We start from the raw sequence: 23,271 nt of genomic DNA on the forward strand, positions 1-23,271 counted from the left end.
TGGATTAGTATTGTACTATTATTACTATCATAGTATACACTTGTGCTTCAAAAAAAGTGAGATGACATTGTAAAACCAGTCAGTCACCTTTCGCGATCACAACAAACATGTCGTCTAAAGACCACTTCTTAATCTCTGACTTATGCTCTGGATTAATGATTGCCTCATCGGTGTTTGCAAGCCGATAGCCGATCACAATCTCGTCTCTCTCACGAGCCCTCACCATTATGTCCAGGAAACTTAACTCCTCTTGTTCGTACAGGTAAAACTCAGCAGACCGTATGCACATCTCGTTGCCCTGTACCACAGGATTACCAGGGTCAGATCCAAGGCAGGATACTGGGTAGTTAACTTTAAAACCTATCATCTGGTACGCCATTAAATAGAGATGCTTCAAGTCATTGTTAACTGGTAGGTGTGGCTTGTACACATAGATTGTGGGAAAAGCATGTTATAGCAATATTAAAGCACAATTCAAATTATGTCACAATTGAGATAGTACCTCCTCAGCGAAAAGTTCCTGGAGAACTCTGTTGATTTGCTTGTCTTCTGCTACCATTGCTAATGCCATACTGACAAGTTCATTTGACAGGACGTAATCGCTGATTTTGGAGACAGATACAAGGTTTCTAGTTCTTGAGTCCAGTATCTCACTGATTATTATTGATCTGTCCGATGCATGTTGCATCTTCTGAATCCATGAGCTGTGAGAGAAGCTATTGTGATGTAGAGGTGATTTTGACTCCTTCGATGATGGAAGACGTCTGGACTACAGAAGAAGGTACACATCAGTAATGCAGCGGTTATCTACCTGTGCACTGTCAGTTATATATGCTACAGCCAGGCTGCTTGTTGCTCACCTGAATGTCACGAATTAGAAGAAGTGTAGCTATGGACCGTGAATCCGATTGTACAACGGAGTCCTCCACCGACTCATCTGCAAGAATTAAAATCTGTGGTTTCAAAGTTAGCAATGGGTGTATTTCAGCATAGGTAAACTGAGAGTAAAAGAAATGAGAGCCAAGATAATTAACTATTTTGGACAACATTGACGGTTTCATGAAACAATCATTGTAGAAACATTCAGAGTACTATATTTGTCTCTATGATAGGGCATATACTCACAGAATCAAAGGTCTCAAGAGGCAAGCTTTCTAAGTGCCGCCTGATGGCAACATTCCCTTCTTTGTGTACAAGTTTAATGTTTGTTAGTCCAAGAATATCCATACCACTGTCAGTCAGTTTTGCCTCCCTCGCCTTCTCTGGCACCTCATTGAACATCCACAATTCAGAGCCCGGAGCAAGAAATGCTTCTAGAACCTACATAACAGCACCAACATTCATATCCAAAATGTGCGTACATCGATCCTGGCAAAATGCGCAGGTTAACTTACCATTATCATATGGTGAATGTCACGTCGCCAACCACAGAACAAAATTTTCTCTGGATATTTAGGAGGGGTGGGAACGTTAGGTAGAAAACCCTTATGCAGCTGGCAAGAAATAACATAGATCAAATAAAAACCAAAGTGAATAGGAATTTTTTATCTGGGCAGTATGACTGGCTTGATGATAGTTGGTAGAAAGAGACTAAATATTAAACAACATTAAGCATAGCTCAGAAAATTAACCTCTGGTAGAGGAGCAGGTGCATAAGTATCATCATCTTCTGCTATAACAAGGATCTCATCACCTTCTCTTAAAACATAATCATCATCCGGATTCATTAATATACTTCCAAATGCTGACGCAAGCTTCACTCCGCAGGGCACAGCGTTAGGGAATGAGATTAACACATCGCCAAACCGCATGCCATCCAATTTTGGCCATCTTTTTATACAAAATTCTGCATTTTCAAATCCCAAAATATCCTCCCATATCTGCAAAAGAATATGGTGGGTTAGCAATCTTGGAGATACATCCCGGGCAAAAATACAGGACCAAACAACATTGCAGTTTAGTATGCCAGGCTCAAAGATTTTGTTTCTTTTCTTTCTTACTGGAGAACCAAGTGTTACATTGAAATATACCTGTGCCAAGCCAGGTTGGAGTGCACACTGTATCATCAAACGTCCAATGACATCATGGGAAACAACTGTTTCAATTAGTTCACCTCCAACCAATTTCACTAAAGGTTCATTGTCAAGGTCACTCATCTCTACAACAATATGCCCCCTTAAGCCCTCTTTTACTCCAGTCAGGCTCAGTACGAGACGCAAAGCTCGTGCATCACTCTGGGGGGAATGGAGAAAACGAACGTTGAGCAAATAATTATATGAGTTGTTAACCCCAAAACTGTAAAGGTGGATAGAAAAAAACACTAACTTGGTCTGCATTTTCATCAGGTGCTAAAACAATAATAACACGTGCTTCGGAAACAGAAACCTGTGGGGAGGAAAGGGCATTTAAGGTAGATATTTGCATAACACATAGCATGAAAAGAAACCATCCGAGGAGTGTATCCATATTGGAAGATCAGAAGAATAGCTCGGTACCTTCTTTAGATCTGCTAGGATTAGAGGACTGCCGCTTCTACATATTACAGATGTTCCCATGAAGTCAAATCCTAGCTTTCCTATGTCCATCTCCATCTCTTCCTTGTTTCTTTCTGCGAGGACAACAACTACACCACCACCAATGCTTTTATTTGCTATAGCTAGCTGCTTCAGAAGAGAGCCCTGCTCCACATAGTGAAAAAAGTAGTAAGCCAGTTGATTCAGTCTTTATCAATACCCAAGCAAGCAAATCAACCTCAGTGCTCAGTGCACAACTTCCCTCGGTAAGATTGAAGGATAATGTACAAAATGAAGTGCAAAAAGTGACTAAAAATGGTGAAAAAAGACCAACATTTAACTTCCAAAGTTGGTTTGTCTAAAATGGAATTTAAAATACAGAATTAAGTCTTGTGCATTGGATCCTTGAAAATAAAATCCTACAAGTCAGCATGCATAACATTTCTTACAAGCCTACTTCGGAAATGCACTGCTAGGGGATCGTCAGGTTTTATCACAGCACGCTTTACTATGTTATCTGCTGCCTGACCGATTTGTTACTTATAATTGATACTAAAGCAATTTTTCACCAGAACATTACCAGCTTGTTGCTCCATCCGAGGATTAGTATATGGTTGACCTCTATCACCTCACTTTGTCCCAGGGCAAGCAACTTAGCATACGGATCCCCGCCGCCCTGTTCTCCTTGGTCACCCTGAACGACAACCAACGGTTTGAGATTTCGTGGGCGGTTCAAGTCAGATCGCCGACGAGATAGATAGGGCTTGGGTTGGGTTTGGTACCTGACTTCGGGGTTGGTGGTGATGTTGCGGATGAGCTGCACGGCGCAGATGGAAACGGCCACGCCAGTCGCCGCGAAGATTGGATACACCTGCACATCATCGCGTGTTTCATCATGAGAGGAGATGACAAAAACAGATCATCCACCCACGAAGATTCCTTTTATCAGGAGCAAATTGATAATATGACACATCTTTCCTGGCACTTTGATGTGATGACACACTTTTCTTTTGATTTGATTACCTGACACATCTTTGATTGATAGCTGGATTAAATGACACAAATTAAGTTTTTGTCTCCTTTTCTAGGTATGGACCCGCAGTCCTGCACGTAATTTGTTATAGGACGGTTTTGCCCTTGCACCAATTTGCTGCCTGATTCGATCGAGGCTTTCCTGGTCGAAGGAAACGACTAAGTCCAAATGAGACGGAGCCACGCATAGGAGGAAGAGAAAGCCCTGCGCCGCCGCCTCTGCTGCTGCGTGCTTCCTCCCACACCGCGCTGCCAGTTCCCCCGCACCTACCTCGCTGTGCCGCCGTGCTGCCAGTTCCCCATCGCCTCCTGTCCTGCTTCGATCTCATCCCGTGACGCACGGCCGCCGCTTCCTCCTCGCTCATCGACTGACAGGTGGCATCCCATCTCTCTCTCTCTCCCTCCCTCTCTCACTCTAATCGTCTCACTCGTGCACGCAGGAGGTTGAGTCGTGCAGGAACCCAAGATCATGGAGATGATGATGCGGGAGAGCTACTGGGCAGGCTTCACGCAGAGTAGAACGCGCTGATTGCATTGATGGAGCCAGATGTCGCAGCTTTGGAAGCGTACATATGCATCTTATTCAGCAGATTTTTGTGGATTCACATATATATTCTTGTGACATGTGAAAATGGTACAAAAATAAAGAGAGATCATGTCAAACAATTGGTGAAAATGATGTCAATTTTTTGAACGAAACTGTGCATAAATTCATGCCACAACCATCAAGCGAGGGCTACAGTTCTAGTATTTTGCTGCTGGCCATATGCTACTTCAAACAACAGCAGCTAGCAGCTACAGAAGGCTCCAGCCAACATCAATAAGCAAGCAGAGACCTACAGTCTACAGAACTACTTCATACAACAACATCGAGCAGCTAAAAAGCTAGCAACGATGGCACGCTCCGGCGCCGTCGCGGCCGTGTGCCGGCGATGGGAAGGAGACAGCGAGGTGGCGGCACGCGGGAAAGGAGCCACGGGGAGCAAGGCGCCGGGAAGGAGGCATGCAGCAGGATCACCTAGTTTCATACTGTAGAGCTCCCGTATGTACTCGTGCATGAATGGAGCCTCTACATGCATGTACTGATCGAGACGTGTTTGGCTCGATCGAATCAGGCAGGTGAGTCGGTGCGAGGGCAAAAGTGTCCCAAAAATAATTACGTGGGAAACTCAAAAAAAAATTGCAGAAGAACTTTCAATTTATTCATCTTCAATCAAGGCAGTACAACGAACACCAGAAATAAAAATTACATCTAGATCCGTAGACCACCTAGCGACGACTACAAGCACCAAAGCGAGCCGAAGGCGCGCCGCCGTCATCGCCCCTCCATCACCGGAGCCAGGCACAATTTATTGTAGTAGACAGTCGGGAAGTCGTTGTGCTAAGGCCCCATAGGACCAGCACCACAGAACAGCAACCGCCGCCGATGAAAAATAACGTAGATCGGAAGGATCCAAACCGAAGACACACGAACGTGGACGAACAACGACGAGATCCGAGAAAATCCATCAAAGATATATCTGCCGGAGACACACCTTCACACGCCCACCAACGATGCTAGGCGCACCGCCGGAACGGGGACTAGGCGGGGAGACCTTTATTCCATCTTGAGGGAGCCGCCGCCGTCTCGCCTTCCTGAGTAGGACACAAACCCAAACAAGATTGGAAAAAACAACTAAAAACAGAGCACTCCCGCCGGCCCTTGCCAGGATACACCGCGCCTCCATGGCCCTAGGCCAACGGAGACGAGGCGGACCTGCGCCGGCGCCGGCGAGAGGCACGAACCTTAACTTTTTTTTCTTGGAGGAGGAGGAGGCGGTTTTACGAAGAAAATCTCAATTTGTGTCAATTTATCCAGCTATGAATCAAAGGTGTGTCATGTAATCAAACCAAAAGAAAGGTGTGTCATCATATCAAAGTTCCAGGAAAGGTGTGTCATCAGATCAAAGTTCCAGGAAAGGTGGAAGTTTCTGATCTACGAACGATGTTGGTAGCAGCGAGAGCCGAGGAGAAACGAAAAGGAGGATTGAGCAAAGGTGTTACCTCGGGGCGAAGCCATCGCTTCCAGGCGGCCGAGGAGGAGGCTGCGGCGGCCATTGGCACGGTGTTATTAGGTCTCGATCTGCTCGAATATTTCACCTCGAAGGGGTCGTCCAGGAAGGTCGCCGCCCCGCACTACCGGGTGCTGTCGACCTCCGCCGCCATGGCACAGCGAGAAAGGGGCCGGGGCTTGGATGGTGACGAGCTTGCCGCACGCTCCTCTGCTAGGTGCCCCGGCCCTCGATGGTTTGCGGTGCGGCGAGGCAAGCTGTGTGGCCGGTGGATGCTGCTGCTCCTCTGCTAGGTGCGGCGAGCTGCTGGACGATCTCGGGCACCCACCTTCAATCGGGCTGCTGCTGCTCCACCGACGTGGAGGCTCTACGGCGGCTCCCCCAGCCGGATCTGGCACTCTCTCCCTCAGATCGGATTGGGGAGGGAAGCTCCTAGCCTTGGACGAAAGGAGGAGGGCGGCTTGATGGGAGTGCGGAGGTGGCTTGATGGGAGGGCGGCGGCGAAAGGATGTAGGTAGCGCAGGGATCGACGACGGATCGATGGGAGGGCGGCGGCGAAAGGATGTATAGGTAGCGCAGGGACGAATGCGAGTTGTGCGTGCGGGTCGTGCCCGTTTTTTTCGCTGGTTTTTCTTCGTAGATTTTTTTTTCGTCTGGTTCTGTTGCTTGCGAGGGGAGTACGTAGAGGCATCGCTAGGTGGTCTTTGAGTTATTTTTGCCGCTCGTCGGTTCAGGGGGAATCGCTGGGAGGTGGGAGGGAGGACGAAAAAAACCCATAATAGGTGGGATGAAAATTAACCGCGAAGACTACGAACTGAGACATTAGGAGTAAAGAAATATAAATACAATAAAATATTTTTTGTACACATACATTATATATTTTCATTATTTAAATGGTCAAAGTTTGACCAAAAATATAATAGGCCCAAAAACCCGGATGAAGGTAAAAAGAAGAGTAGCGAACTAAAGTATGATGGCAGAGAGTAGTCAGAAGCATCACAGATGTTCAACGATAGGCCGATCATACGTATACATACCTCAGCGATAGCAAAGCCTGAAGACACGACTGGTATTAGCTGATTAAAGATTTATGTCATAGAATGTTCTCTTTATGCAATTAGTTTCACCGTACCAAACATATAATTTGACCTCCGCCAACCACACGTGTGTGCAATTGGGCTCGTAGGAGGGTAATGGCAATTCGACGTGATCTCCCGGGTGATCACTCCCTACCTGATTGCCTCCGACCAACACATGATCTCTCGTGTACCCTAGTCAAATACGCCCCATGACCAGCTCCATGCCGCCGCACCCATAGGAGACTGGACACCACCCATTTGTCGGCGTGACAACGCCATTTTAGAGAAGACGTATCTCTAATTCTCTTTCTATTGATACGATCATCAAAGACTTTGTATATAAGAATCTTTAAGTCTAAAAGAGCCCCATATTCTCATCCTGCCCCGGGCCCCTAAAATCTCATGACCGGGCCTGGGAAGTTGTAGATGCTTACCGACTATATTTACACAACCACCACATTAGGTCTCTTGTCTTAGGTAATGTTATCTCCAAAGAAGACCTAGGTAGCATGTAAGGAGCTTAGTTAGCATTTTCATTCCTCAGCCATTTTTACCTCTGCCTGCATACTCTCCTCTCGCTAGGTCTTACTCCACATCTATGGCAATTTGCCATCAATCTTGTTGGATCTTAGATCGCATGGCAGATCTCCTTCTCTAGGCCGCCATATCACTTACAACACCATCGAAAATTATGTGTGCGTGATTGTTGCATCGCGGGTAGAAGCAAGCGTGGTCCCCTACCCGAGCTTTGTCACGGTGATACCCTGCCTGATTTCGCACGGTTGTCTCATCCCCTCTTTGGGATGACAAGCAATGGTCCCTACCACGAGCTATGCTCCCCCCCCCCCCCCCCCCCCCCCCCCCCCCCCAAATTCCCGCTCCGCCCCCCCCCCCCCCCCCCCCAAGCTAACCAGCCCTTTAAGGTATACTTTTGAAATGCTAATGCAAATTTTAAATTCATTTTAGGACTTATTTTGTTTTAGGCAAGTTTGTGATATAAAGTTTTGAGCAATAATGTGAATCTAAAGGGTGACCAAGGCCCTGCCTTGCCGTCTGGGAATTTGTGTTATTACTGTAACTAGTTACATGTTCAGACTTTCCACATATGTTTTAGGAGGTTGGCATGGATGGCTGGGTTCAGAGGTCTTTGGTTTTCCGTCACTGCAGAGAGCTTGATCGTGGTGGGGCGGCTGTGAGAGTCACAACGCCAACAAACAGTGAGGATAGCACGTGTAGGTATATGGTAGCATAGCTAGAACTTTCCTTTTCTTTTGTAGCGTCCCTGTTTTACCACAACAATGACACTGCAAAAGAAGCAGTTCATATTGGATACATAGGGACTGTTTGGTTTGAGACTAAGTTTGCCAAAGGTTACCACACCTAAGGTTAGAGCATCTCCAGCCGTTGGCCCTCCAGGAGGCGCTAAAAATCGCACCCTGAGGACGCACCGGCGCAAACCGCGTGCTGGGGGCGTGATGCTCCCCAGTCGCGGCACCCACGATTTTTTTGAAAACTAAAATTCGACACAAACAAGGCGCAAACAGGGCACAAACTTCGGCGAGTTCATACATATTTAAAATATTTTACAAAATAAGAAAAAAAGGCTACTAGGCCCGTTGTCGCCCTCGCCGTTCCTCGCCGCCCGCCGCCCGCCGCCCTTGAAGCTCTACATGCCGAGGAGCCTGTCGAACTGGGTGTAGTCACCGCCGCCGCCGCCGCCGCCGCCGTCGTTGTCGTCGCCTCCTCCGCGGCCGCCGTCCCTGCTGCCCCCCTCCCCAGGTTGGCGCGGCGGGTTGGACGGTCCGGGGGCGTCCCCGTCCTCGTCGCTGTCGAGGATCACCACGTCGTTCTCGTCCTCGTGCCCACGCTTGCGGGCGGCTATCTCCTCCAGGGCTCGGCGCTGCCGGATGATGCGGAGCATCCCATGATCATCCCCATGGACCTACCATCGTCGCATCAAGAGCCTAGAGGACCCATGACACGAGCACGAGCTAGAGCTCTCGAGAACGAGGTGACTTCCTTCCTTAGTGATATCACATATGATCCACTCGAGACATGGTTACTACCTAAGTCCGATATGCTATGCATGATCAGGTGTCAAGAGGAGCCTCCCGAAGATGCACGTGAAGACGGACAAGCCGCCAAGTCCATGGATGAAGAGAACCACCGGAAGGAGACGAAGACAGCTCCAGGGCCCGGACATCCGGACCCCAGCCCCGGACATCCGGCCGCTGGAGACATGCCAACACAGCAGCAGACCAGCCACAGAAAATCTACAGGGCCCGGACATCCGGCCCCCAAGCCCCGGACATCCGGCCTCCCACGAAGCCCCGGACATCCGGCCACCAGCCCGGAAATCCGGCCTCGCCTAACCAGAGACCACAGAAGTTTTGCACTTCAGCCCGGACATCCGGCCCGAGCCCCGGACATCCGGCGCCTCGCGAAGCCCCAGACATCCGGCCCCCAGCCTGGACATCCGGCGGCTGTCTGCGCACAGTGAACGGGCCAAGGGCCCATGTACCCCTCCAACTCGTCCCAACTTGTACTAGACTATAAATAGACCTCTCCCTTCTCCTTTCTAGGGTTAGCATTGGTTTAGCTCATATGTGAGATAGAGCTTTTCTCATCCATACCGGATCGTCTCTTCGAGAGTGACCGTGGCCCCTCTACGGAGAAGATCCTCTTGGATTCAAGACCCCCTCTTGGGTGGCCCCATCAAGACCTCCTTCTAGGAGAAGAACCGGTTACTTTGTATCGTCCTTTGCTGACCTTGGATCATCGTGTATCTCTTTGTGTTCATCGATCTAGCGCATGTGTGATCTATTTCTTGTTGGTTGAGTGTTTCTCTCGCGTCTCCCCTCGTTTTTCCCCTTGTGTTCTTCGTGTCCACCGTAGGGATCCGCTCCTTTCATGAAGGATCGGCCATCTAGGGTTCCACCCTACATCATCTTGGTATCATGAGCCACGTTGATCACGATTTTGGAGTTCCCTCTCTTTGTTTTCTAGCTTATTTTGTTGTTTTTCGTCCTAATCCAAAAATTGCCCCAAAAAAATAGCCCCAAATTTTTTTTTGTGATTTGTTGGTGTGATGAAGTTTTGTTGGATTTCGTGTGTTGCAGGTAGATCTAGCATTCCCCCACCTTTTCCCCAATTTCCATCCACCAAATCTTCCGCATTTTGCCCCGATTTGACCTCTCCACGCGGTGTTCTTCTAGTTCATCCACTGATCCAGAGCCCGGACATCTGGCCATCACCCCCGGACATCCGGCCCCTGGCAGCAAAACCACCCATCCACCATCCTTTTCCCGCCTAACTCTCACCAAATTTTGTCCCGGTGCCACATACACTTCCGCATACCTCCACCACTTCCGCATAGCACCACCATAGCCTTTCCCGCTACCAACTCCGACAATTTTGCCAAATTTTGCTTTGAGAATTTGAGTTGTGGTTTCCGTGTCCTTTTGTGTTTCGGCTATCTAGGTACGGTTCAATATCAACATCACCACCGCTCATCTTCGCCAAGGACCACTACGAATGGCTACATTACTTTGGTATCACCTTCACCTTGGATATCAACTTGGTATTGTGATATCATCATACTCTTTTGCAATTGCATTGATAACCCCATGGCCTTACTTTTGCGTCACTTACCCATCGAGACTAGCCTTTGAGTATTGCCGGCAACATGACTTGTGCACATTAGTGTTCACACTTCCCATAGAATACATACCATCATTGTGTTGCATCTCTTGGCATCATCACTTGTGTCACAAAGTTGTTGTCGCATACACAATTGCTATCTTGGTTCGTGAAGCATTGCATAAGAAAAGAGCTCAAACATCAAAGAGCCAAACAAGCTTTTAAGCAAAAGAGGAAAGATAAGCAAAGAGCTTATAAGCAAGAACCATAGCATCATACAACATTAAGATTGTCATACTTGATCATCTTGGTTCAACGCATAGGAACATCATACATATAGCATACTTGGGATAGAAGTCGTTGCATTTTTGCTTAGTAGGTCGTGCACAAGTTCGTATCCGCCTATTGTGCAATTGTGCTAGCGTCTCTCTAGTGTTGTGCAACAAGAGCATCTTGGTGAATTCCACATTTTGGCTCATCCTTGGTTGCATAACCCCATCTTATTCATTTGCGTGTGTGTTTCCGTGTACCATATCTTGCTATTGGTCTATTTGTTGCATTTCCAAATTTGTGAATTTTTTCCAACATTATTGAGTCTCACTTACAATTGCATCAAATTTTGTGCCACCATCCTAACCGAGCTCCACCATAAGCTTTACTTCTGTAGGTGTGAGAACCGACAAGAATTGGTACCAATTGTGCTATTTCCTTGCTACACATTGGAGTCATCTTTGATCCATTGTCAACATCGGTCAAGGTACATTGGATATTGGTTCTTCCCTTTCTCCCACTCACATATCTTTGTTTGGAATGATGGATAGGCCAAGCACTTCTACCAACCCACTTTTCTTGGAGCAAGACGACGACATGTCTTCCTTTGTCACCAAGACTCAACTATTTGGTGCACAACGAGCTTTGCATCAAGAACAACTTGCTTTGGGCGGCCGCATCGACAACCTCGCCACCGACCTACGTCAATCCGAGCATCGTACAAGGGATTACTTCGACAACAAGCTCGACGAACACAAGCTTGAGAATGACGCAAGAATGGACGAGATTCGTACCTTGTTTCTCCGTTCTTCTACTTCGTCTTTGTCAAGAAGGAGGCGCTCAAGTCGACACTCCGACGAAACCATCTCCGGTTCAAGTACACCGACATCGAACACTCTTCGTCATGCCGCGCGTCAAGACCGTCAAGCTAATCGCAATCCTCTACACGACACCGACTCTTAAGAGCATCGACATTGCCAAAACCAAGACGCTTTCGCACAAGCACAAGAACAGCAACGCCAACGACAACAAGAACAAGAGGAGCGAGCGCGACAACATCAAGATGCACAAGACGCCGAGGCGGAGCGCCAACAACAACAACTCCGTGAAGCTCAAGCACTTGAGGCGCAACGTGCCCTTCATGACTCAAGTCGTGCCGTAGCCAATCGAGGCCGACAAGCTCGTCTCCATCAAGAAGCACTTCGCGATGAAGCTCAAGAACGAATTTACCAAGACCGCGTGCATCGACAAGCTCCTCGTCAAGATAGACAAGCTCCCTCTCAAGCAAGACAAGAACGTCAAGTCCATCGAGAGCAAGAAGACAATGGACACAATCATCGCTGAGAGCAACATGAGGTTGACAACCCTCCTCGCCAAGAGCAACATGAGGTCAACAATCCTCTTCGCCAAGAGCACGATAACAATGTCAATCGTCAACGACATGGGCATCATCATCCCCGACCCCAACACAATGAAGAGCAACGATACGGCAAGCTAAAGTTCACCATGCCAAAGTTCAATGGAAGCAATGACCCCGAAGAGTACATCTCATGGGCATTGAAGGTTGACAAAATCTTCCGCTTGCACAACTACGAAGAAGAGAAGAAGATCGCAATGGCATCCCTAGAATTCCAAGACTACGTACTCATTTGGTGGGAACAAATCATTGAGCGCCGAGCGGCAAGAGGTGAACCACCCGTCACCACTTGGAGACAAATGAAGGATGTCATGAGAGCACGATTCATGCCAAACTACTACAACCGCGACCTCTTCAAGAAATTTCAACAACTCAAACAAGGAACCAAGAGCGTTGAAGAGTACTGCAAGGAAATGGAGATTGCCATGATACGAGCCAATGTCAAAGAAGATGATGAGCAAACTATGGCACGGTTCTTGAATGGACTCAATCATCCTATCAAGAAAATCGCCGACTTCCAACCATACTCGAACCTCATCGAGCTAGTGCACCAAGCTACCAAAGCGGAATGACAACTACAAGACGACTTCAAGTACGCCAAGTTCTCATCCAAGTCCTATGGCCTCTCCAACAATCAAGCTTCGACGACTCAAACACCTTCTACCTCAACCAAGCCCTCTACAAGCAACGGCGACAAGTCAAGTTACAAGAAAGTTTCGACAAGCACAAGTCGTCCTCCTACTACAAGCAACTTCAAGAAAGCTTCATCATCATCTACTCCACCCGATGAGACTGTCAAGACAAGTTCTATCAAATGCTTCACATGCGGAGGCCGAGGCCACAAGTCCTTCGAGTGCACAAACAAGCGCACCATGATCCTCAACGACGACGGAACCTACGACTCCATGAGCGAAGGAGAAATGGAAGCTCTTGAGCAAGTGGCCATGCACCGACAAGTGAACAATGAAGATGAAGATGACCAAGTCTTTTGCGATGAAGACTCAAGTCCCGCTCTTGTTGTCTCCAAGGTCTTGGCTCTTCAACATCAACAAGACGAAGATCAAAGATGCCATATCTTCCACACAAAGGCCAGCATCAATGGACGTTCCGTCAAGGTCATCATCGATGGAGGTAGTTTTCACAACTTAGCAAGTGAAGAACTTTGTTCCAAGCTCCAATTGGTCAAGATGAAGCATCCTCACCCATACAAGGTTCAATGGCTAAGCGACACCGGCACCATACAAGTCGAGCATAGAGTACAAGTCTCTTTCAAGATCGGCACCTATGAAGACACTTTGGAGTGTGATGTCCTTCCGATGACCGTGTGCCACCTCCTCCTTGGACGGCCATGGCAATTTGACCGAGGTGTCATTCACAATGGGCGTACAAATCACTATAGCTTCAAGATGAAAGGGAAGGAGTTTGTGCTACGCCCTATGTCTCCAAGCCAAGTGCTCGCCGACAAGCAAAACACCCATCGTGGAGAGAATAGTGAGAGAGCGAACCACCGAAAAGAGAGTGAGCGCCACAAGCCCAAATTGACTGCCTCCACGATGAGCGACAAGAAAAACTTAGTTCTCTTTGCCACCAAACGTGAGATGAGAGAAGTGTGTGAGAACCCATCAAGTGTCCTACACTATGTCCTATTGTGCAAGGACGAGGTCACAAAAGCTAACAACTCTTACGATCTACCTTTGGTGTTATCTTCTCTATTGCAGGAATTCCAAGATGTTTTCCTCGATGAGCTACCTCCGGGTCTACCTCCACTACGAGGCATTGAGCACCGAATTGATCTCATCCCCGGAGCGCCGCTTCCCAACAAAGCTCCATACCGCGTCAACCCCGAAGAAACCAAAGAAATACAAAGGCAAGTAAAGCATCTCATAGACCATGGACATGTGCGTGAAAGTTTAAGTCCTTGTGCCGTACCGGTCATCCTTGTGCCAAAACGTGACGGTAGCTTTCGCATGTGCTCCGATTGTAGACCTATCAATGCTATCACTGTTAGATATAGGTACCCCATTCCACGCCTTGATGATATGCTTGATGAACTTAGCGGTTCCACTATCTTTTCCAAAATTGATCTTAAAAGTGGTTACTGTCAAATCCGCATACAAGAGGGTGATGAATGGAAAACCGCTTTCAAAACAAAGTTCGGTCTATATGAGTGGTTAGTCATGCCTATGGGTTTATCGGAAGCACCCGGTACTTTCATGCGTCTTATGCATTACGTGTTTCGCCCTTACATTGGTGAATTTGTTGTTGTCTACTTTGATGATATCCTTGTGTTTAGCAAATCTCTCAAAGAGCATGTCACCCACCTTCGCACCATTCTACAAACTTTTCGAAAAGAGCAACTTTATGCTAATATGGAAAAATGCCTATTTGGTGTTGACAAGCTTGTTTTCTTGGGTTTCGTAGTTTCTTCTAAGGGTGTTCATGTTGATGAAACTAAGATCAATGCTATTAAAACTTGGCCCCAACCAACCAATTTGCAACAAGTGCGTAGTTTTCTTGGTTTAGCCGGTTTCTACCGTAGATTTGTGAAAGATTTTAGTACCATTGCTTCACCTTTGCATGCTTTGAGTAAGAAAAATGCACCGTTTGTTTGGGGAACATCTCAAGATATTGCTTTCAATGAGCTTAAGAATTTGCTTACTCATGCTCCCGTGCTTGCATTACCCAACTTTGACAAACCTTTCGAAATTCATTGCGATGCTAGTGGTAATGGCATAGGAGGTGTGTTAACGCAAGAGAAGCGTCCCATTGCATATTTTAGTGAGAAACTATTCGGAGCGCAACTCAATTACCCGATCTATGACAAAGAGCTATATGCTTTAGTGCGAGTTTTACATGAATGGGAACATTACCTTCGCTCACATGAGTTCATCATCCATACCGACCATGAAACACTTAAATACCTTAAGGGTCAAACTAAGTTAAACAAGCGTCATGCTAAATGGAGTGAATTTATTGAGTCATTTCCTTATGTCATCAAGTACATTAAGGGCAAAGAAAATGTTGTGGCGGACGCGCTTTCCCATATATGCATGCTTGTCACTACACTTGAGTTGAATGTCATTGGTTTTGAGCATATCAAAGACTTGTATGAGCATGATCCTACATTTGCTATTCCCTATGCCAAGTGTTTGACGCATACTTCTTGGAATCGATACTACATCAAAGAGGGATATCTTATGAGAGCTAACAAACTTTGCATCCCCGAGTCCTCTTTTCGTTTGTTGCTTTTACAGGAATCTCATGGAGGCGGACTCATGGGACACTTTGGACACGACAAGACATTTGCTATGCTCTCCAAGAATTACTTTTGGCCCAAGATGCACCGTGACGTCAATCGCTTCACCAACCGATGTTCTACATGTCGCAAAGCTAAGTCTAAAGCCCAATCTCATGGCCTCTATATGCCGCTTCCAATTCCGTATCAACCATGGGAAGATATTAGCATGGACTTTGTGCGTGGTTTGCCTAGAACTAGAAATGGCAAGGATTCCGTTTTTGTTGTTGTGGACCGTTTCTCCAAAATGGCTCATTTGATTCCTTGCAACAAGATAGACGATGCTTCACATGTTGCAAATTTGTTTTGTAGGGAAATTTTGCGCCTTCATGGAGTGCCAAAGACAATTGTCTCGGACCGCGACGTCAAGTTCTTGAGTTACTTTTGGAAGACCTTGTGCACCAAGCTCAGAATCAAGCTCTTGTTCTCTTCGGCATACCATCCACAAACCGATGGCCAAACGGAGGTGACCAACCGTACGCTCTCCACCCTACTACGTGTGTTGATAAAGAAGAACATCAAGGAGTGGGAAGAGTGCCTACCCATCGCCGAGTATGCCTACAACCGAGCAAGACACTCAACCACCAGCAAGTCCCCCTTCGAGGTCGTCTATGGCTTCAACCCATTGTCCCCATTGGACATTCTACCTCTACCGCTTCAAGAGCGCACAAACATGGACGCGAGTGCCAGAGCAAACTTCCTCAAGAAGATGCATGAAGATACAAGGAACACCATCGAGCGCCAAGTACAACGACTCGCGACCAAGCTCAACATCAACAAGCAACACATGATGTTCCATGTTGGAGATCTTGTGTGGCTACACCTTCGCAAGGATCGCTTCCCCAATGAACGCAAGTCCAAGCTACTACCCTGAGCGGATGGACCCTTCAAGGTGCTTGCACGCTACAACAACAATGCATAAAAGATTGGCATCCCACGCGACAAGTACTCCTTGAGCGACATCTTCAACATCAAAGATCTCTCCCCGTACCATGGTGATGAGGATTTCGATCCGAGGTCGGATCTTTCCCAAGGGAGGGGAGATGATGCGGGGGAACCCATGATCATCCCCATGGACCTACCATCGTCGCATCAAGAGCCTAGAGGACCCATGACATGAGCACGAGCTAGAGCTCTCGAGAACGAGGTGACTTCCTTCCTTGGTGATATCACATATGATCCACTCGAGACATGGTTACTACCTAAGTCCGATATGCTATGCAAGATCAGGTGTCAAGAGGAGCCTCCCGAAGATGCACGTGAAGACGGACAAGCCGCCAAGTACATGGATGAAAAGAACTACCGGAAGGAGACAAAGACAGCTCCAGGGCCCGGACATCCGGCCCCCAGCCCCGGACATCCGGCCGCTGGAGACATGCCAACAGAGCAGCAGACCAGCCACAGAAAATCTACAGGGCCCGGACATCCGGCCCCCAAGCCCCGGACATCCGGCCTCCCACGAAGCCCCGGACATCCGGCCACCAGCCCGGAAATCCGGCCTCGCCTAACCAGAGACCACAGAAGTTTTGCACTTCAGCCCGGACATCCGGCCCGAGCCCCGGACATCCAGCGCCTCGCGAAGCCCCGGACATCCGGCCCCCAGCCCGGACATCCGGCGCCTATTTGCGCACAGTGAACGGGCCAAGGGCCCATGTACCCCTCCAACTCGTCCCAACTTGTACTAGACTATAAATAGACCTCCCCCTTCTCCTTTCTAGCGTTAGCATTGGTTTAGCTGATATGTGAGATAGAGCTTTGCTCATCCATACCGGATCATCTCTTCGAGAGTGACCGCGGCCCCTCTACGGAGAAGATCCTCTTGGATTCAAGACCCCCTCTTGGGTGGCCCCATCAAGACCTCCTTCTAGGAGAAGAACCGGTTACTTTGTATCGTCCTTTGCTGACCTTGGATCATCGTGTATCTCTTTGTGTTCATCGATCTAGCGCATGTGTGATCTATTTCTTGTCTCCCCTCATTTTTCCCCTTGTGTTCTTCGTGTCCACCGTAGGGATCCGCTCCTTTCCTGAAAGATCGGCCATCTAGGGTTCCACCCTACATCACCGGACCATCTCGTCGTGGAGGTAGTCGTCCCGCGCCCACTTTAGGGCGGCCTCGTCGGAGAAGCCGCGCCGGACAATGGCCTCGTACTACGCGGAAAGGCCAGGCTCCACCTTCGGCCTGATGGAGGACGAGGCGGCCAGATGTGGCGGAGGAGTCGGCGATGCGGACGCCGGAGCTGCAGGTGCGCTGGCTGACTGGCGTGTCCTGGGGCTCCGGCTTGACGGGGCGGAGGCAGGGAGAGCCGGACGAGCGGCCAGACGAGGAGGAGGACGCCCACGGATCCATGCGCCTCGGTGTCCATGAGCTCCCACGCCGGCGGGAGAAGGACGGGGGAGCGGGGTACTCTGCCGGCGCTGATCCTCCATGCCCCGGGCACCCGCATGTCCGGAGGGACCGGGTACTCGGCCTCATAGAGGAGCTGAGTTTCGTCCTCGTGAAGGTGGCGGCGGCCGAAGCCGTTCACCGCCGCGCCATCGCCTGGAAAGCACTCGGCCACGGTTGAACTGGAAACGGCGAGAAGAGAGGGAGGAACGGGGGTGTCGAGGAACGAGGGCGTCGGCGGTGGAGAGTCTGTGTGTCACCGGCGCGCTGGGGGCGGCTTATATAGGCGGAGGCGCCGCCCATACGCATGGCCGCCGTGTGTACGCGTGGCGCGCGAGGGACGCGCGTCGTCCCGTCTTCACTGCGCCGCCCGTGAGGCATCAATGGAGAAGGCTGACCGGCGCGGCTGCGCGTGGCAGCTTTGGCATTGATTCCGCCACGGGAACCGAGGCGATGAGGACGACGAAGCGGCGAGAAGAGCCGAGTCTCTGCCAAGGAGAGCCCGCCGATTTTCGCGCCAAAAACGATTCAGCCGGCGCCCCCAAGCACCCCCCAGCGCGCAGGGTTCGGCCGGCGTCCGCCGCGTCAATTTTGGCCCGAGCCGGCGAAAAAAGGGCCTTTGGGGGCGCGACTGGGCCGATTTTTCGGCGCCGGCGGCCGAAAAATCGCCTGGGGGGCCTTGTTTGGGGCGCGGCTGGAGATGCTCTTAGGCAAGTTTGACCAACTTAGATGTGTGTTTGGTTCAAACCACATCTTAGGCAAGCCACACTTGGGTCCCAAATTTCATGCACTCAAAAAGTATGGTAAGATTCCCTTAGGCTTGCCAACTTGTGGCTCTCATTTTGAAGAACTAACCTTAGACAAGTTTGGTAATATTGTATGGCAAAGTGTGGCACTCCTAGGCCTAGAACCAAACAGCCCCATAATCCTTTGGTGATGGCAATCTGAGCTTCCTGTTCTTTGCCCCAGAAGGTCATCTATAAATACCCAAGCTCTAACAGGTTTGCAGTTGCAGCCGAAGAATATTGTGTTATGCATAATTATAGCACTCTCAGTGTAGAATAAGATATTCTACATCCAAGTCCATTCATTGAGCCAGCTCAACCCCGGCTCTGGGTGCGCCTCACCCAACCCGTCACTGCTTGCACCACGCCTGCAGGATCCATTGGATGTATATTTTCTGTGTTATTACGTTGATGATTTTATTAAATCGTGAGGATCAGGAGGTGTGTTACTCATTCATCGCAGGGTGAAAGGAATAACTCTTTTCACAATGCTTAGCTCTCTAGCTCGGCGCGTAAGAGCGACATGACACCTTTGTTTTTCAACTTGATGGTTTTGTAGTGATGATTGGTGATACTATTTCAAATTCCAACGATTGACTCATATTGAAATCATCAAACTTTTCTTAATAGGCGACCCAAGCAAAAACCTTTCTTTAATGAGATGCTTACCTGAGTTCTTGTAATGGTTATAGGCCAATGCCACCCTGCTTTGTAAGTTAGTAGCCTATAACAAAAATAATTGTAGAGCTTTAGTCCACCGTTGATGCCCCCCTCCTAGAGCAGTACTGTTTGAAATTTTGTATTCTATACTTGGCGAAAATAATAGGGGTATGTAAAACACATTTTAGTGATCAGGGATTGCACGGAACAACACTACTAGCACACCAACCAAAAAATATATAGGTGGCAAACTTGAAATGGTATTTTTGGCGTTTACTGTACACTATTGGCATACTCTCAAAAGAGTTGGTTGGCCTGAATAACAATTGACGATCATTGGCCAAAAAAAGAGGGTAACAATTCATGATTTATTTATCCAGGAAAATGTTGTGCTGAGAAATTATATTACAGATCCAACTATCTATGAAATACGGTTTTGCCTTATAAACCGGTAGAGATCGAGTATATCTATAAACACAAAAAACCCTAATACTCCAATATGCAAGAAAAAAAGACTTTCACTATGTAACTATTTTTGTTCAAGTTTTAGTATCTAGAGTAAAAATATCACCAAACTTTCAGTACCTTATCTGTAAGTGAACAAAATTCAGTATCAATCAGATTAAGTTCATTGACGACCTCCTCCGTCAGTGATAAGTTTCCCATATCAATCCTATTAAGCTCAGTGGCTATCTCCCTTGTGGTGGGCCTTTTCTGTCGGTCATCCTCGAGACATCTTAAAGCTATTCCAATGCATGCATTAACTTGTTGGCATGAGTGTGGTGACATTGTTGGATGTAGCTTTTTTCGCCATTTTTCACATACCTGAAAAATTCAAATAAAGTGTTGACATGCTGCATACATGTAACGAGAAATAATAAGAAGAAAAATAAATGTGTGAAAATAAGAGTATGCATGAGCAAGAAACTATTTTTTTTCTTACAAGCTCAATGAATGTTTCAGAAGGATCACGTCCACAATCGCGATAACTCTGGCGTCCTGCCATTATTTGTAGGATTACGGCACCCAAACTGAACACATCATATTTTTGTGAGATTATGTTTTCGTTAATATATTCCGGTGGCATGAATCCCCTGCATGGTATCATATCCAATTAATTTGCAACAAAGTTATATTGGAATTGCTTACTTCTCATAAGGTACCAACTCACATTGTCCCTATCAATGTTCCTGTTGCCGTGGTAATGGTTTTTGCTGAAGGGAAGATTCTTGATATACCAAAATCTCCTATTTTCGGCATCATGTTGTTGTCCAGCAGTATATTTGCTGGTTTAAGTCTAGATGGTAAATATTTACGCTATGAAGATAATTTAAACCGGAACACACTCCCTTAATTATTTTGTAACATGTCTGCCAATCAAGTCCGCATGGCTGCTCATATGTTGACATAAACATGAAATATACTCAAATACGTCAAGTGATTGATTGAAAATTAGATATACTGTTTCTTTTCATGCAAAATAAGATAGTCTAAGTAGAGCACGGTCATACCAGAAAGGTGCCTCTCAAGGTCTCCACCATGCAAATATTCAAAGCAGAGAATTCTTATTGGCTCATGAGCAAAGATATATTTTTCATCGAGCTTCATCCAGTTGCCTGGATGATAGCAGTAGCCAACATACTGTATGATATTTTGATGATGGGCCCTAATAATGTTATTGAACTCATCTGCAAATTTCGTGTCTTCAGGCCCTATGTGAGTAAGCTTCTTCAGGGCAATCTCTTCCCCGTTGTCCAATACTCCCTGTTAAATATTTCTTGTTCATATGGCACATGTGTGGGTACTTGAAGTTCGCAGTAGCAGATCAGTTAAGAAAATAGAAAATTCAATTTACAATCGCACCTTGTAAACTACTGCAAACCCACCCTTCCCAATTATGCGGTCCTCAGAAAGATTATTCGTAATATGTCGTAAGAAGTCGAGTGTAAACTCCCTTGACGTTGGAGTTGTATCCACTAAATTGCTCTCCATTGTATCCTATATCTCCTGCTGGTTAGGACGAGTATCCATGTCCCATCGATCGAATAAGACAGAAATTGTTTCAAATTGATGAGCTGAAAGGTTGAATGCATAACTTTCACAAATACTCCCTCCATTCCTAAATATAAGTCTTTCTAGAGATTCCAATACGGACTATATACGGAGTAAAATGAGTGAATCTACATTCTAAAATATGTCTATATACATCCGTATATAGTCCACATTGGAATTTCTAAAAAGACTTATATTTAGGAACAGTGGGAGTAATAGACATGTTTCTAACTTAGAAGGGAATATATACATGTGGGTACATACCCTGTTCTTTTTACAAACACTAACTCAGGAGCTTAGATAATCTCATATTGACCTACTTGCTGAGATGTGCAGCATACCTACCTAGCTAACTAAAAACTTCTTCATTTGTTCGTGGCTAAAGCAGCAGCAAGCTAGCTAACTAACAAGAAATAAAATTCATACTATTACAACGAGCTAGCAAGCTCAAGAGCTGATAATTGAAGAAAACTAAAGAAATGGAAGCAGCCAGCGAGCAGCTTTCTTCAACAAAAATCGACCAAAAGGATAAAGGGTTAACAGAGGAATCCTTAGTAGCCAGCTAATTCGGTAGAATGATTAACAGAGGAATCATTAGTAGCTAGCTATTCGGTAGAACGCAAGCTAGCACCTCAAGTCCTGGACTAACCTGGAGAGCGCCCTTCTGAAGGGGGAATAAGAGCATGTACGAATTGAAATGAGACCTTAATCCCCTATGTAGGATGCTTCCACCGGCTTGCATGAGCAGAGAGAGAAGTAAGCGGAGGGTGTTAGAGAGGAGGACACGCAAAACAAGTTGTGATTGATTGCGATGCAGACCTGGAAGAAAAACCACCTCTGTCTGTACCTTTACAATATACTCCATCGAAGCCATAATTGACAAGACGCCAACTTGGTACCGCTAAAAGAACGGACAACTAACGGAGCAATGGCTTGCAGCGACAACTTGGAGATAATTAATTGCAGAATTGTTATAGTTCAAGTGACCAGAAAAGAACTATATTTTCCAGGCGGAGTAGGTGGGCAAGTGAGAGGTGGTCATTGGCGGAGGCACAGTGGAGGAAAATACAAGTGCAAGACGATCATAAGCCGCTGTCGATTGAAAATTAAGAAATCGAAATCAATAGGGATGCACTGCAATATTTCTCCTCCAGGTTCAAAGTTTGAGAGAAGAGGGAACCCTCCACCCCTATTTGCCGTCCAATCTGGCATGGCGATGTGTGCCAGGCAGTTTCATTAAGGATACTTCTGCTAACCACGTACAGGAATCGTAATAATGCAAGGACAGCTGCACCAACTCTGGTCAGAGCACAGCACAGTCACGAGGCTCCTTAGTCCATTTCTATTGAAATATTGTTCCGGACGGCAGCCTCTATCATATTTAACAGGCTAACTGGTCTGCAAAGACAGCCTGTTTGGCACGTTTCTCCGTATCACTGTAAATACTATTAGAACAGACTAAACATTTCACTTCACAAGACAAATTTATCCATAACCGTGATTGCTAAATTTTGGTTATATGCGTATGTCAAGATACAATGGGGGGAGATGCGCAGCATACTGCGTACCTAGCTAGCTAACTGAAAACTTCTTCATTTCTTCGTGGCTAAAGCAGCAGCAAGCTAATTAACAAGAAATAGAACCCGTAACAACTAGCTAACAAGAGCAAGAACAAATAAATCGAAGGAAAACAAAAGGAAAGGGAAAAAGCTAGCAGCTTTCTTCAACACAAATCGACCGTAGAGGGATGACAGATAAATCCTTATAACTAGCTATTCCCTAGAAGCATGCACCTCGAGTCCTCGACTAACCTGGAGAGGGACCTTCCGGAGGGGGAAGAAGAGTATGTACGAATGCAGATGAGACCTTAATCCCGGATGCTTCCACCGGCTCGTATGAGCAGAAAGAGAAGGCAGAGGAGGGTGTTAGAGAGGACAACGCGCAAAACCAGTGTCAGATTGATTGAGATGTAGACGGGGAAGAAAAACCACCTCTGTCTGTACCTTTACAATATACTCCACCGAAGCAATAATTGACAAATGACAACACGCCAACTTGGTAGCGCAATGAGCAGAATTGTTATAGTTCAAGTGGC

At 47.1% G+C, this 23,271-nt stretch overlaps 1 pseudogene; it reads right to left on the minus strand.

Moving 5' to 3' along the window:
• On the minus strand, positions 1-23,169 carry LOC123087647 (probable ion channel POLLUX; annotated as a pseudogene).
• Between the last annotated feature and the right edge of the window lie 102 nt (positions 23,170-23,271).

This window comes from Triticum aestivum, chromosome 4A, assembly GCF_018294505.1.
Source record: "Triticum aestivum cultivar Chinese Spring chromosome 4A, IWGSC CS RefSeq v2.1, whole genome shotgun sequence".
Classification (NCBI taxonomy): Eukaryota; Viridiplantae; Streptophyta; class Magnoliopsida; order Poales; family Poaceae; genus Triticum; species Triticum aestivum.